The sequence below is a fragment of the Rhincodon typus genome, chromosome 4, assembly GCF_021869965.1.
Source record: "Rhincodon typus isolate 14 chromosome 4, sRhiTyp1.1, whole genome shotgun sequence".
Classification (NCBI taxonomy): domain Eukaryota; kingdom Metazoa; phylum Chordata; class Chondrichthyes; order Orectolobiformes; family Rhincodontidae; genus Rhincodon; species Rhincodon typus.
Genome location: NC_063335.1, coordinates 63,238,817 through 63,255,777, shown reverse-complemented (window position 1 = coordinate 63,255,777; position 16,961 = coordinate 63,238,817).

Sequence of the window (16,961 nt, the reverse complement as noted above, 5' to 3'; positions counted from 1 at the left end):
CCTGCTGTGTTCATCCAGCCCTGCACCTTGTTGTCTCGGATTCTCCAGCATCTGCAGTTCCTACTATCTCTGACACAACATAAATCCGACCCGTTGGTGTAGTTTCTTCCTCTCTGCTGATTCATGGGGTTGTATCTTTCCAGATATTGAGGGTAAACAATCCGAACCGCCCTCCACCGCTTCTTCCTATCCCAACCCTCCGCTCCCTCGCCAACAGCGTGCTGAAGGTAGCTAAACCACCTCTCTTGGTTAGCACGTTTCCAATCAAGGCTTGGCAGCAGAGTGCAAAATCCATATTGCTGAATCGAAAGGAGAACTTTACCTGAATTATTGTTACATTTAATTATCAAGGAAAACCTGCAGCCCTGAAATATAGTTTCATCTGTGTTAATGATCCCAGGTGTGTTTTTTTTTAGAGTGGGGAGTCAGAGGGAAGGGTCTTCATTTGGAAATGAGGTGGTTTCCACTTGCCTGGCTACATTATTGATCAGTAACACCATGCCGTGACAGCGTATGTTGTGGCGCAAGTGTGCGCACCGTTCAATGTTCAGACGGCTGCGATGTAACACGGAACACGGCAATCATTGCGGTGCTGCTTTGTGTACGCTGAGGAGCTTTGAGCTTTGGCTCCAGGGCGGAAGTCGCATTCCACGAAATGCAGCTAGGACAGAACAGTGTGATATTCGGCTTTCTATGGATTGGGAAGTTGTCAGCTAAAATCGTAACTAGCAAATGTCTACTTGAAATACAGATTGTCTGTGTCCCTGCGAAATAGAACATGTGAATGCCTTCCCAGGGTCAGGATGTTGGAAAATTAGGGGACGATCCATTAATGTATGTAACAGAATTACCTGATAATCATTTAACAGAGCAGACGTGAGACACTTAGCGGTACTGAACCTGAGCAATGCATCAGAGAACGAACCACAAAACAAGTCTTCGCCTCTCTTTTCACTGTGAGTTGATGTTTAGAAACACATATATATGTCCAAATCTTCTTCTCACATGGGTCTGTGATTGTATGTTAATCAAATTTTTAAACGTTTAGATTGTCATTGAATCATAATATAAATAACTTGGTTGAAAAGCCTTTATGTGCTAAATAGAGATTCTGCTGAGATTATTGTAGATTTCATTAAGATGGTGTAGTGCAGAGCCTACTATTCCCGCATTCGAAGGTGAAAAAATTACTTTTAATTACCTTCAACTAAGGACAAAACAATATTTGGCTGGACAGCAGATTTCAAGTTATACTTGTATAACTTTTTCAACGATACCCTTTTCATTCAAGTCATACAACAGCTATCAACCCTATCAAATAAATCAAGCAAGATGGGCTTTATATAGTTAATATTTTGTAATGTGTATGTTTTTCATAAACTGCTGTTTCAAATGCTCTAAGAGCATTCATATTTATTAAAACTAATAAATAATGAAATGTAAGTAGCCAGTTAGAGATTTACATTTACATTCAGGCTTAACATTTAGACGAAGATGAATCGCCATCTTGACATCAGTGAGCAATTCACTATCGTATTTTGCTATTGCTGTAATTTTTTACAAAAAAAAATATATTTTCAGTTAGTGTTTTTTAAGGATATGCAGCTATACACGTTTCTGTCAGTTCAAGTTAAGTGTTTGCATTTAGCAGTACTGGAGGTGCTAGGACTGTACTGCTGCTACTACGAGCTGAGTTGAAGAGGTGCTTTTTGGAACCTGAGATAGTAAGAACTGCAGATGCTGGAGTCAGAGATAACACAGTGTGGAACTGGAGGAACACAGCAGGTCAGGCAGCATCAGAGGAACAAGAAAGCTGACGTTTCGGGTCGGGTCTGAAGAAGGGTTCCAAACCGAAACGTCAGCTTTCCTGTTCCTCTGATGCTGCCTGGCCTGCTGTGTTCCTCCAGCTCCACACTGTTATCTGTTTTTAGAACCTGGTAGTGGAAACCTTTTGGAAGCTGTAAACATGAAGTGCAAAATCAGAGTTGGAGTATTTTGTTTTCAGCTCCATAAAAGAGAGATGATATTTTTGACATATAAGAAGTGGAGTGGGATGGAGGATAAATTATAGGCATGAAAACTGTAAGTTTCAAACCTGCTATGTCAGGATTTTCATTCAATTTTCAAAGATCAGCATTATAACTGTTTTTGGCAGGCTGCCTGCAGTATTGCTGTCTCCACTTGAGAGATTGCCTTCATGAAGAGAGATGGGAAATAGCTGCAGGATTCAAATCCCTGCACAGCACTTCAAAAAACCTAGCAGACTCCAGGAGAACGTTATATATGCTGCCTTCATATCAAATCTGATAATTACATAGTTCTGCACATCAATGGTGCTGCACTGAGTTGATGTCCTGTTTTGTCATCTTTAAATACTTTGTGGCATTTCCCTTGCTTAGCAAAACCAATTAACTATTGGATGCAGATCTTCCTAACATCCATTTTTACAATGGCAGTAATTTTATTGAGTTGCCTTCCAACTAAGATACTTATGAACTGGTGGCTTCAGCATTCCCCCATCAGTGCTAGTGGAAAATACAATGAGTATAGCGTTTTCACCGAGTGTAAATATTACACCAGAAATGAGTGAGAGGGAAAGTCCTGAGAAGAACAGGGGATTTTATAAAAATTGATGGAATTGAGCAAATATGGAAAAAATGAATTTGAAATATGAAACAGACTGTAGAGGTGTATGGCTTTCAGAATAGGTGCAATTCAGATTTTAGGTGGAACCTTGTGGAGACAACGGGATCTTAGCCACCAGACCAATGGCCTCATGATATTGTTGCTAATCTATTAATCTGGGACCCATGGAATGTTACAGATGATGGAATTGAAATTCAATAAAAATATGGAATTAAGAATTTCATGATTTACCATGAAACCCTGGTCAGTTGTAGAAAAAAAACTGATTCATTAATGTCATTTAGAGAAGGAAACTACCTGTTCTAGCCTACATGTGATTCCAGACCCACAAAAATGTGGTTGACTTGTTACCACCGTTCTCTGGGCAGTTGGAAATGGGGCAAGAAATGCTGGCCTCTGTAGTGATGCCCTAATCCTGTAAATGAATTTTAAAAACCGAAAACTGCCAAGCCTTCCCAACACCTCTTTTTAGGATGACATCAGTGGTTAACACAGGAGCCTCACAGTGCCAGGGACCCAGGTTCGATTCTACCCTCAGGCGACTGTCTGTGCGGAGTTTGCACATTCTCCCTGTGTCTGCATGGGTTTCCTCCGGGTGCTCCGGTTTCCTGCCACAATCCAAAGTTGTGCAGGCTAGGTGCCGTCCTTCTCAGGGCCTAAGTTGCCAGAGATCTGCTATCCATTCAGGGGACAGCAACACCACTGGCGACATGGTGGTTGCAGCCAGTTCAACACCTACCCAAGGCCTTGCATCAGGAGGAACCCAGACACTGGTGACTGCTGGCATGAAGCGGTTCATAGCAGAAGGGTGTCAGCAACAAGAGCATGGGCTGGCTTTCATCGGGTCTAAGCCCCCATCCCTACCCTCCTTCAATTGCAGTTCTAAACCTACCACAGGAGGGGACCATGATAAATTATTCAATCCATTGAGAGGATGGTAATGAGAAATCAGAAGAAAATGGAGGGGATTTAACACAAATGAAATGCACAGAGTTTCAGGAACCAAGGGATGATTATTGCAGATTATTAGAGGAAAAGAATCAGATATTAAAGGCAGAGAACAGGTGGATTGTAAAAAACATGGTTCATTTAGAATAAAGATCTTCCAAGCATACAAAGAAAAATAAAAGAGATTTTGAAGGTATGGTGCTTGACAAGCAAGTTGATTTTCAAGTTTGAATGTGACTGGAAGAGGCAGTCCATATAGATGGATGGAAAGGATGGAAAGAATAATTCCAAAATACCATTGCACAAAATAAATATATACAGCATTCTTTGTTCATATTGGGAATCATTCTTCTTCCACTAATATTTAGAAATGATTAGGCTTATCCAGAAGACAATTGATGATTTCCACATCTTTATTGAACAGGATATTACCTCTGTATGAATTAGAAATACTGCATAATCTTAAGTAAAAACTTTGTTTTCTTCACCAGCGTATACAGAATACAAACAGAAAGTGATTGGGTGGAAGTGAGAGAAGTGTGACAGATGGTTGCAGAAAGCCAAAGCATTCTGACTTAATCATCATAGATCATAGAATCCCTACAGTGTGGAAACAGGCCCTTCGGCCCAACAAGTCCACACCAACCCTTGGAGCATCCCACCCAGACACATCCCCCTATAAACCCACCTAATCTACACATCCCTGAACACTATGGGCAATTTAGCATGGCCAATCCACCTAACCTGCACAACTTTGGATTGTGGCAGGAAACCGGAGCAAACCCATGCAGACGTAGGGAGAATATGCAAACTCTGCACAGACAGTCGCCTGAGGGTGGAATCGAACCTGAGTCCCTGGCGCTGTGAGGCTCCTGTGTTAACCACTGAGCCACCATGTGGACCCTAAAATTAGGATCAGTTTTCGATTCTTGTCATGTGACTATTCCAAGGTATTTAATCATTGGGAAAATAGTAAAACTCCAGGGTAAATAGTTAATTAATTTGTTTTCTGGTACTGTCTTATTCATATTGTATGAACCTGAAGTTAATTGTATTTGCAATTTCTTGCTCATCAACTTAGACAGAATTTACATTGCTCTTTCCTTCTAAAGACATTACAGTAAGACATTACATAACTGAGTCACTAGTCATCTTATACAATAGATCTTGCTCGTGGTTCCAGTAGTACCCTGTTAAAACCATTTCTTTTGTGGAATTATATTTAAATGTAAGACAATGGACACCAGAAAGGAGGACGTATGGAACGAAGAAAGGCTGTTTGACCTTTTAAGTCTTTTTCATTTACATATTAATAACAGTAACAAATGAATTTTTGCACCCAGGAAGAGTATTAGAAGTACAAAAGCAAAATACTGCAGATGCTGGAAATATCTAATAGAAATAGTAATGCTGGAAGTACGTAGCAGGTCAGGCAATGTCTATTGAGAGGAGAAAGTTTTGATGAAGCCTGAAACATCAAACACTCCTCGCCGTAGAATCTGCCTGGCCTGCTGAGTATTTCCAGTAGTTTCTGTCTTTATTTAAAAGTTTTACAGAATTTATTACCCAAATGTGGATCAATATTTAAACACTATTATATCCCATAGCATGTATCCTCAATGGATCTCTTTCATAATGTAAACCTATATGGTTGCAGTAACTCTTAAAACCAGCACGTTTCCACATAACATTTACAAAACCTTGGACATGCCTCACTGAACATGCAATAGTTGTTTGGCTGCATGCATTTACTTTCTTAGATCGTCTGAAATGTTACGAAAAAAAGCATGCAGCAGTAAACATGCAGCAGTAGTGTTTTGCTCCATTAATTGATTGCATCACTGTAAAACTTAGTTGGGTCTTCTTTACTGATCCAGTATGTTTGTCTTCTCTGACCGAGTCAAAACTAGTCTTCTGCAGTTTATAATCATTTAGAGAAAATATTCAGTTTATTTTAGGGAAGTATCCTTACCTGTCTAGTCTGCATGTGACTCCAGACTCTCAGCAATGTTCCATACTTTAACCTGGTATCTGAAATGATCTAGCAGTTCAAGGACAATTTGAATTGGGCAAGCCTTGGCTGTAGTGCACACAACCCATTGAAGAATAAAGAAAGAAACATTGTTAAATCACCTTAGGTTAGGTCACATTAGGTGGCTAACCTGGTGAATCCTACAGTTTGTATACTTACATGATTACCCTGACAGTAATGCTACGCTAAATAATTATATCTTGAGTGTTTATAACAGAAGAGATAAACACCTTTTGAAATTTTAAAGACATATTAGCAAACCAAAAGTTATCAATAACTTTAAGGGGCTGACAGAAAGAAGAATATTTATGAAACATTGACCAGCAGTTAAGGAAAGTTCTGACAGACTGGAAAAAGTCAAATATGCTAACCCTGTTCAAGTACGGCAGAAAATAATCCTTCACAATTGCAGATTTGTTTGATTAATCACAATAATTAAAAAACTAATGGAATCAATCAAACAAAATGTGGGAACAATGTCTACAAATATAATAACCTGCAATCAGATTTTGTTCAATTTACTTAATAGCCACCTTTTGAAGAAGTAACATTTCAAGGTGATCATCAGGAGGCATACAATTTAACATATACATGTGCATTCCAAGTGATCTTTGATAAAGTACAAGTGAAAGACTAAGGCCAGTGGATGTGCAAGGCAACTTGTACATGCATTGGTAATTGGTAAAATGGAGAAAGGAATAAGCTATGAGCAGACCTGAAATGCACGAGTGAAGAACTAGTGCTGCCCACAGTGGGACTCACTTATTCCTAATACACATAAACGTCTTAGATTTGCAAGGTAGTTACAGCTGCGATAGCACTTTTCTAGGTGAAACTGTGGACTCAGATAGACCAAACAAGACCTGTACTTCGTGCAATTTTTAAAAATAAATTAAATTGAAATGTTTCAGAGTACACAACAGTATAAGATGTACACTGAGAATATGACTTTTAATGAATACTGCCAGAAAATATATCTGCTTCAGTTCTCTATCCAAAGGCAGGTCTGACCCATTGCATCACAATCCCCACCACAGGTAGGCCAAGAAGACAGATCCTGATCCATCACAGCCAGAATAGGGATTGAACTTCATCCTGTTGGCACTAATATAGTTTTTAGTTGCTATTCAACCAAATGAGCCAGTTGCTGCTCTCCCAGGAAATCAGGTTGCTATGGCATCATACACTTTTATATGCAGTTCTAGCCTGGAGCTTTAGATAATGATAGTAAAGGCTCTAATCTGTTTCTATCACGTGACTGACCAGGAAATTCTGTTGCTGTTATCACCTGACATTGATGTATGTTGAAAGGATTTTCAGATTGATATGCAACGCGTTTGACCATGTTACTAATGCTTCTTCCTCTGATCACCATTTGCTGGAGTTTTGTAACATCTGGGGCCTAGTGTCAAAATTGGGAGAGCTGTCTCACAGACTAGTCAAGCAACAGTCTGAGATAGTCATTTTTACAGAATCAGACCTGACTGGTAATGTCATAGATACCACCATCACTATCCCTGGATATGACCTGTTTCATTGCCAGGACAGAACCAGTGTGGCGATACAGTGATATACGGTCAGGAGGGAGTTGCCCTTGGAGTCCTTAACATTGACTCCGGACCACATGATGTCTCATGGCTTCAGGTTAAACATAGGCAAGGAAACCTGCTGCTGATTACCACAAACCAAAGGGTTTAGAGGAATATGGGCCAAATACTGGCAAATGGGACTAGATTAATTTAAAATATCTGGTTAGCATAGATGAGTTGGACTGAAGGGTCTGTTTCCATGCTTTACGACTCTATTAGAATCAGTACTCCTCCACATTGAACAACATTTGGAGCAAGCATGGAGGGAGGCAAGGGCGCAAAATATACTATGGGTGGGGGGATTTCAGTGTTCCACCAAGAATGGCTCAACAGCAACACTACTGATTGAGCTGGTTGGGTCCTAAAGGAGGTAGGGTCAATGAGGGAACCGATGAGAGGGAGAAACATACTTGATCACATCTTTAACAGGCTGCAGATGTATCTGTCCATTACAGTGTCAGAAAGATTGACCACCACACAGTTCTCATGGAAACTAAGTCTTATTTCACATTGAGAATACCCTCCATTGTGCTGTGGAGGGCTACCAATGTGCTAAATGGGACAAACTTCGAACAGATCTAGCAACTCAAGACTGGCATCCATGAGGTGCTGTGGACCCTCAAGAGTAGTGGAATTGTACGCCAGCACAATCTGAAACTTCATGGCCTGGCATATCCCCCATTCAACAATTATTGTCAAGCCATGGATCAACTTTGATTCAATGTAGAGTGCAGGAGCGCATGGTAGGAGCAGTACCAGGTGTACATAAACATGATAAAAACCAAAAGAACTGCGGATGCTGTAAATCGGGAACAAAAACAAAGTTGCTGGAAAAGCTCAGCAGGTCTGGCAGCATCTGTGAAGGAGAAAACAGAGTTAACGTTTCTGTTCAGTTCTAACTGAATCAGTTCTGAGGAAAGGTCACTGGACCCAAAACGTTTTTGTACCTAAACATGGTACTGAACAGAGCTACTTGCATGTCAAACAGTATAAGCAGTAAATAACAGGGCTAAGCAATCCCACAGCGAATGGATCAAATCTAAGCCTTGCAGTCCTGCCACATCCAGTCATGAATGGTGGTGGACAATTAAGCTAGAGGAGGAGGTTCCAGAAATATCCCCAACCTCAATGATGGAGGAGCCCAGTACATCAGTGCAAATGATAAGGCCGAAGCATTCGCAGCAATCTTCAGCTAGAAGTGCCAAGTAGATGATCCATCTTAGCCTCCTCCAGTTGTCCCCAGAATCATACATATCAGTCTTAAGCCAATTCAGTTTACACCATGTGATATCACAAAATGGTTGTCGGCACTGGATAATGCGAAGGCTTTGGGCCCTGACAACATTCCAGTAATAGTACTGAAGACTTGTGCTCCAGAATTTGCTACTTCCTGAGCCAAGCTGTTCCAGTGCAATTACAACACTGGCATCTGCCTGAACATTGCCCATGTACATTCTGTGCACACAAGCAGGACAAGTCCAACACTGGCCAATTACTGCCCTATCTGCCGACTTCCAATCACCAGTAAAGTGATGGAAAATGTCATCAACTGTGCTATCAAGCAGCAACTGCTCCACAATAACCTGCTGAGTAATGCCCAGTTTGGATTCTACCAGAGCCAGACAGCTCCTGACCCCATTACAGTCTTGCTTCAAACATTGACAAAATAGCTGAATTCAAGAGGTGATGCAAGAGTGACAGCACTTGACATCAAGGCTGCAGGTTACTGACACTGGCAAACTCTCCACTAGTTGGAGACATAACCTGGCACATAGGAAGATGGTTGTGCTTGTTGGAGATCAGTCATCTCAGGTCCAGGACATCTCTGCAGGAGTTCCTCAGGGTAATGTCTCAGGCCCAACCATCTTCAGCTGCTTTATCAATGGCCTTTCCTCCATCATAAGGTCGGAATTGAGGATGTTAACCAATGATTGTGCAATGTTTAGCACCATTCATGACTCCTCAAATATTGAAGCAGTCCGTGTTCAAATGCAACAAGATCTGGACAATATCCAGAATTGGGCTGACAAGTGGGAAGTAACATTTGGTCCACACAGATGCCAGGCAGTGACCGTCTCCAATAAGACACAATCTCATCACCACCATCTGACATTCAATGACATTACTATCACTGAATCCCCCACTATGAACATTCTTGGTTATCATTGAAACTCAACTGGATTCATCACATAAACACAGTGTCTACAAGAGCAGGTCAGAGGCTAGGAACGAGTAACTCACCTTTTGTCTCCTGTCCACCACTACAAGTCAGGAGTGTGATAGATTACATGCCATTTGCCTCAAGGGGTGCAGCTCCAACAAAACTCAAGAAGCTTGACACCATCTTGGACAAAGCAGCCTGCTTGATTGCCACCACACCCACAACATCCACTTCTTCAACCATTGACACTCAGTACACATTGCTGCTACTATCTACAAGATGCACTGCAGAAATTCATCAACGATCCTTAGCACCTTCCAAACCCACAACATGTTCCATGTAGAAAAACAAGTGCAGCAGATACATGGGAATACCACCACCTGCAAGATCCTCCCCACCCAAGCAACTCCCCATTCTAACTTGGTATATATTGCTGTTCCTTCACTGTTGCTGGGTCAGAATCCTGGAATTCCCTCCCTAAGTGGCTTAAGAAGGCAGCACATTACCACCTTCTCAAGAGCAATTAGGGATGAGGTAATAAAAGCTGGCCAGCCTATGATGCCCACATCCTAAAAATCAATAAAAACAAACACCAACTCAGAACTTATGTCTCAGAAGGCAGGGATACTATCCACTGCACCAAATGACAACCTCCTCAAAGTTACATGAAACATAAATAGATCAAACAGCATCTGTGTGGGAAAAAAAAGTTTAGATTTCAGGTTGTGGTGCCTTTTCATAGAACTGAAGAAAGAGCTTTTAGAGTTGCAAGACAATTCAAGTTTAAAGTTTCTAAAAACTCTTACATTTATACCTTTCAGCAGTTCTGACAAGGTTATCTTGATAGGAAATATTAACTCGCTTTTAATGACATAGAGTCAAAGAGTTGTACAGCATGTTCTCACTCGTCCATGCCAACCAGATATCCCAAATTAATCTCATCCCATTTGCCAGCATTTGGCCCTTATCCCTCCAGACCTTTCCTGTTCATGTACCCATCCAGATGTCTTTTAAATGTTATAATTGTACCAGCCTGCACCACTTCCTCTGGCAGCTCATTCCATACATGCACCACGGTCTGCCTGAAAAAATTTCCCCTAAGGTCCTTTTTAAATCATTCCCCTCTCACCTTAGACCTATGTCTTCTAGTTTTGGATTCGTATACCCTGGGGAAAAGACCTTTTCTATTCACCCTATCCATGCCCTCATGATTTTATAAACCTCTATAAGGTCACCCCTCAGCTTCCGACACCCCAGGGAAAATAGCCCTAGCCTATTCAGCCTGTCCCTATAGCTCAAATCCTTCTAGCCTGGCAATATCCTTGTAAATCTTTTCTGCACCCTTTCAAGTTTAACAACATTTTTCCTATAGTAGGGAGGCCAGAATTGAATGCAGTATTCTAAAAATAGTTTAATGTCCTGTACAGCTGCAACATGACATCCCAAATCCTAACACAATTCACTGACCAGTAAAGGCAACTGTACCAAATGCCTTCTTCACTGCCCTGTCTACCTGTGACTCCACCTTCAAGGAACTATGAACCTGCACTCCAGGGTCTCTTGCTTTGCCAACACTCCCCAAGATCCTACAATTAAGTGTATAAGACTTACCAAAATGCAAAACCTCACAATTATCTAAATTAAACACCATCTACTAGTCCTCGGCTCGTCTGATCAAGGTTGCTTTGTACTCTGAGATAACCTTCTTCACTGTGCACTACACCACCAATTTTCTGAATTTACAAACTTACTAACCATTCCTCCTATATTCACATCCAAATCATTAATATAAATGACAAAAAGCAGTGGATCTAGCACTGATCCTTGCGGTACATTTCCGGTCACAGGCCCCCCAGTCAATATAACAACCCTCCACTACTACCCTTTCTCTCTACCTTCAAGCCAATTTTGTATCCAATGTCTACCTCTCCCTGGATTTTGTGGGATCTAACCTTGCTAATCAATCTACCATGCAGAACCTTGTCAAATGCCTTGCTGAAATCCATATAGACAGGATCCACCACTCTGTCTTCATCAATCTTTGTCACTTCTTCAAAAAACTCAATCAAGTTTGTGAGATACAATTTCCCACGCACAAAACCATGTTGACTATCCCTAATCAGTTGTTGCCTTTCCAAATACATGTAAATCCTGTCCCTCAGAATCCCTTCCACCAACTTACCTACACAGACATCAGGCTCACCGGTCTGTAGTTCCCTGGCTTTTCCTTACCACCTTTTGTAAACAATGGCAACAAATTAGCCATCCTCCAGTCTTCCAGCATGTCACCCGTGGCTATCAGTGACACAAATATCTCAGCAAGGGGTCCAGCAATCACTTCCTTAGCTTCCCATAAAGTTTTGGGATACAGCTGATCAGGTCCCAGAGTTTATCCATCTTTATGCATTTTAAGATGTCCAGCACCTCATTTGTAATATGGACACTTTTCAAGATATCATTGTTTATTTCTCCAGGTTCTCTAGTTTCCATCTTCTTCTCCACAGTAAATATTAATGTAAAATATACATTTAGTATCTCACCCATCTCCTGAGGTGTTTTAACAAACAAAACTTGTGAAAGCTAACTTTTCTGACATTTTCGCTGATTACCAATAACATAAGATTTATGTCACAACCTGGATTACTGAATCCTGACCAGGTGCCTGTCACAGAAATCAGTTCATGACTATGCTCTGCCTTGTACTTATCAGTCCTGCTCATAACAAGAAAGTTTCAGAAAGTATTATGGACAGCATTTGATCGAAACCTTCTCTAATCTCAATTCTCACTTGGAGCTGTTATTAAAATTTATGTTGTTAATTTTTGATCTTGTCACCTATCTATTCTTTTCTGAAGAAAAGTTAAAGTGTCAGGTTAACTCATGATTTAAATTTACTGGAAATGTGCTGTATGAGACTATGACCATCCCCTTAGAGGGTTAATTGCAGGCTCCTGCCAGTGGCAACAACCAAGCAGTCTGCCAAGCTGTCTGACTTCTGGGTATAAAATAAAATAAAAAGGATGATGATGAGGACCTTTCCTTAAATTCTAAGCCCTCTGTGTTGCCAGGTTGGTTGGGACACCCCCACACTGTTGCAGTCCCCTGCTCCCTTATAACTCTTGTAAATGTAGGATCCTTTTATTTTGGAATAATGAACTTTGTAAATTGAATTTCCCTGGGGCATTGAGAAATACAGTGAATGTGTATGAATGGTTCTTTTGCTGAAGTACAAAATAGATTATCATTTTAATTATGATTTACTTCCTTTACAGTGCCCCAAATCATTATTGTCATACTGTAATGTGTTAAATCAATTGGAAAGCACAGAATGCATGCAATTTTCATACAGCTTCAGAAACATTAATTTCTCGCTGAAACTTGATGCAATAAAGCCAAGAAAATGAAAACAAAATACAAACTTAAAGAAGAAACAAGCACTAAATTATACATCAGCATAATAAAATGAAAATGTTTGTGACACTCTTAGTATACTTGAACATCATTTCTGAACAAATGTGATTTTGCCAAATTTCATGGTAAATATACAACTTTCTATCCTGTGTTACCTAAATTGATCTATGGGAATACCACAGTCATTAATATTTTGTATTAATAGAAAATAAACTGATAATATAGTTAAGTAAATTCACATTTAGCTGGATACACAGTTCTCCCCTAATGTGAAGCTATTCTTGGTGGCCAATGAAGAGTAACATTGGAATGAGGGATCATGCTATGTGAAGCCTACTTAAAAACAGTTCATTGTAGTACTTCTGTATATCAAAATCAATTATGTTCTTCATAAATATCCTTACTGTTATCTTATTTAAATGTAAATATTCCATGTAACAGTAGCAGAACTCCACAAGATAGTAGACTTAACATACAAAATACTTAGTTTAATCAAAGTAGTTAAATCATTTTCAATGCTTTTGTATTTAAATTGATCAGTTGCAACCAGAATAAGGTATTTCAGTTACAAAAGATTCTGTTTAAGTTTTTAATTATTTAAGTGTTTAACTAAACGTGCCTATTTTAAAACCAAAAATATTGAGAAAATTCTCTTGCTCATTTTAAAGTTGAAAGTATTGAAAGTACTGTAGATTTGGGAACCAAGCAAAATCCAAAATAATGTTTCAAGAAAGGGTTTTATATCTAAGGAGTGTTGCTTTAGAAATTTAATTGATGATGGATGACAGCAGAGCAAACAAAATGTTTTCCCCATTCCTGTTGATTTCACTTATGTCGCTTGTAATAAGGTGTTTGTATTGTGGAGGTTTTTTTGCGCTCAACAATCTGTTGAAACAGTGTCAGTACTTGTCCCCATTATCCCACCGTGGAGAAAATGGGAAAAGATTGGGTGATGAATTTGGCATAGATCAATTCTGCTTGATCTCTGCCTATTTATGGTCCATTGATTTTCCCTGTTTGAAATTCTACATATCTATGTTATGAAGACTTTATTAGGATTAAAGTGTTTCATTTACATCATTTCTTTATGTATTGTTATGGTTCAGAGCAGACCCCTTCAAAATATTTAAAGAAGGTGGCCCAAGCCCTAACTTTCTTATTTTAAAGGTACGTGAATTACGTGTTCCAAATGTGAGGCAACTGGTCAAACTAATTGACATTAAGCAAAACACAATTTATTTAAACACTATAATTAAAATGCAAACGAAAGAAAGAAGAATTTAGAATATCTTAACTACTGGAAAATTTAACTGAATAATAGATACAGTACCTGTTACTGTTTAACTGTTTCAATATAGTAACATGCCATAAACACACTCCTTAGCAAAAGGCAAATTCTGACATAGATTTTTACATGCAGTTCTCTAATCTAGAAAGAAACAACATCAAGAGAGATTTCAGAGAAAGTAGCAGCTAGGAATCAGTTGCTGAAGCTTCCATCTCTTCTGGGACCCCAAACAGCTTATGATTGCTGAAAAAAACTCCCAGAAATCCTGATATGTGAGAGCTGGCTGCACTCATTCAAGCTGTTTTTAAAAAAATCCAAGGCCTCCTAAGCTGTCTACTTAAGCTGTCTTCAGTAGCTAGTTCTGAACCTCTGCCTTTACAATCTGTTTTCAAAAAAAAACAGGACAAAGTAATCTCTTATAGTGACAGCATTGTCACCGTTTGCAGAGTATCAAGTAAAACAAAAGCTCTGGAAAACTGGCAGTGAATAATTTTTGGATTTGACAGATTAGGTGAAGTTTGATCTTATGATGAGAATGGAAGACTGATTTACATTTTTTCACTATTTGGAAGAAGAAAGGGCCTGTGTGGGAATTCTAGACAACTTCAGTCCTGTGACAGGCAGTCTGCCCTCTCACTGGTATCTGCAATCCTCATTTGCAGGCAGGGATTACGTTATCTTACTTTAGCTGACATAGTGGTAGTGGAAGCTCTGTTTTCCAAAGGAAGGTTTGACAATAGATTCCCTGATAATTTAGAAAGCTATGTGAAATTCTGTGATGAATAGTTCTTCGGAAACACCCAAATGGCAATGTATCATGCTTTAGAGAGTACATGCTGGGCTGTTCTTGTGCCAGTATTATCTGATTGGCCACATCTGTCATGCTGTAACCAACTATTTCTTCAGGCACTGGCATAATTATTTGGCAGTGATGATGGAAACTATTCTTCTCAAGATATGAATTAGCACAAAGCTAGTGTCCAGCTGGGCTATCTCCTGTAAGGTTATATTCAATCAGATGTAGCAAAGGACAAGCAGTAATAGTCAGCTTTTGAGAGTGGTTGTCAGTGCCAGGACTGCTCCAGTTCTAGAGGGAAGCTTGCTGTAATGGAGCTGGATTAAGGCAGCCTCCAATGGTTACAGGGTGCCTGCAAAGATGGCAAACAACCCTTTGACCAGCATCAGTTTGCCTAGTGAAATGTGATGGGCTTCAGCCTTGATACTGGCCTCTTGCCATTATAAGATGCTATGTAAGGCGATGGATGAAGGCCCTTGTTTGATCCCTAATTGGTTGTTTAAGGGCTTCTTTTGGCCCATGGTTGGACGTGCTACCCCACACCCCTCCCAGCTCTGTAAAATTGCCGCTAGAATACGGATGGACAGGTATTGTCAATGTGCTCATGGCATTAGTTTTGTTAAATTACTCCTCTCCCAGGTGTCAACATGCCTCCAGTAAAATCCAGCCAAAGGTGTATGTTGCAACAATAATTAGACAGCAGTTGAGATCTGGCACCAAGTAATGATATATTACACATTTCACATTTCAGAATTATGGATAGTTCCAGCTTAGACTCTTTGTGATAATCTCTGACCATGTTCCATCTTTACCAGCCCATATCAACTGGTATCCTGATTGTTAGACACCTGATGTGTGACTCAAGATTCAAGTTGGGATCCTGTGTAAGTCTCAACATGTTGATCACTATGGAAATTTCCAGGGAAGTTGAACTTCTGACTGGCAATTCGCACATTCCCAGGACCCTCTGAATAAGTCTCCAAATCTGAGTTTGAATTGGAGACTTTGGACACTTCCATGGTACTTAGCTGGGTAGTTAGCCAGGAAATGTTAGACAGATTAAAACTTGTCATTAAATAATTACTGAACTGATGCCTCCAATCACTTAGACTAACAACACACCAGGATTGCTGACTATCAGGTGGTAGCAGGTGGGTGAGGTTTTAGGAGTGTAGTTTGGTAAGTGGGTAGGCTGCCAGGTGTGAATAATGATAGGTAAATAGAGTATCAAATGAGTAGAGTCAGGATGGTGAGTGGCTTGGAGGGTAACTTGCAGGTGCTGGCGTTCCTCTGCGTCTGCTGCCCTTGTTCTTCTAGGTGGTAATGGTAGTGACTTTGGAAGATGCTGCCTAGGGAACCTTGGTAAATTTTGTTCATTTGCTGTACTGGCAAACCCTCCCTTTGGGAGGCCTTTAAGGCCTGCTTTAAGTCTTTGTGCAAGTCTCTCTGCCTGGTCAAATTTGTTGCAGGGTGATGTGGAGCTGATCTCACATATCTGATTTCATGATTTTTCAGGTACACTCCAAATGCTTTTGCAACAAACTGTGGACCATTGTCACTCACAGTTTGTTCTGGTTTCCTGAACTTGTCAAATATTTCATTCAGTCAGTCTACCATTGCTTTTGCTGATCCTGTACCAACTTCATAACTGCCATCTCAGGCCACTTGGAGTGGGCATCTTTGACTTCTGTCCCTTACTATTCCATGAAATTGAGGTGAATCTGCTGCCACGGTGATTGACAATGGGTGAAGCGGTGACAATGGCGGTGCCTTCCTTACTGACACACAGGATTTGCATGGTCCCATTCTCCTTAGTCTGGGAGTTCACTTTCAGCCACCGAAAGTAGTTCCTGGCTACTTCCTTCATGTGCACCACACGAGGGTACTCTTGGTGCATTTGTTCCAGCACCTTTCCTCTGGGGGTGGGTGGTGGAGGAGAAATAACATTTCTCATTGCCCACATTAAAAACCCATCTGATATGGACAGTTCCCACCTCCTGAACAGGTAATTGTGTAATTCTGGGTGGTTGCCATGACTGCTCTTCCCTCTCAGGACTAGGTCCACCACTTGGCTGAAAACCAGGTCATTC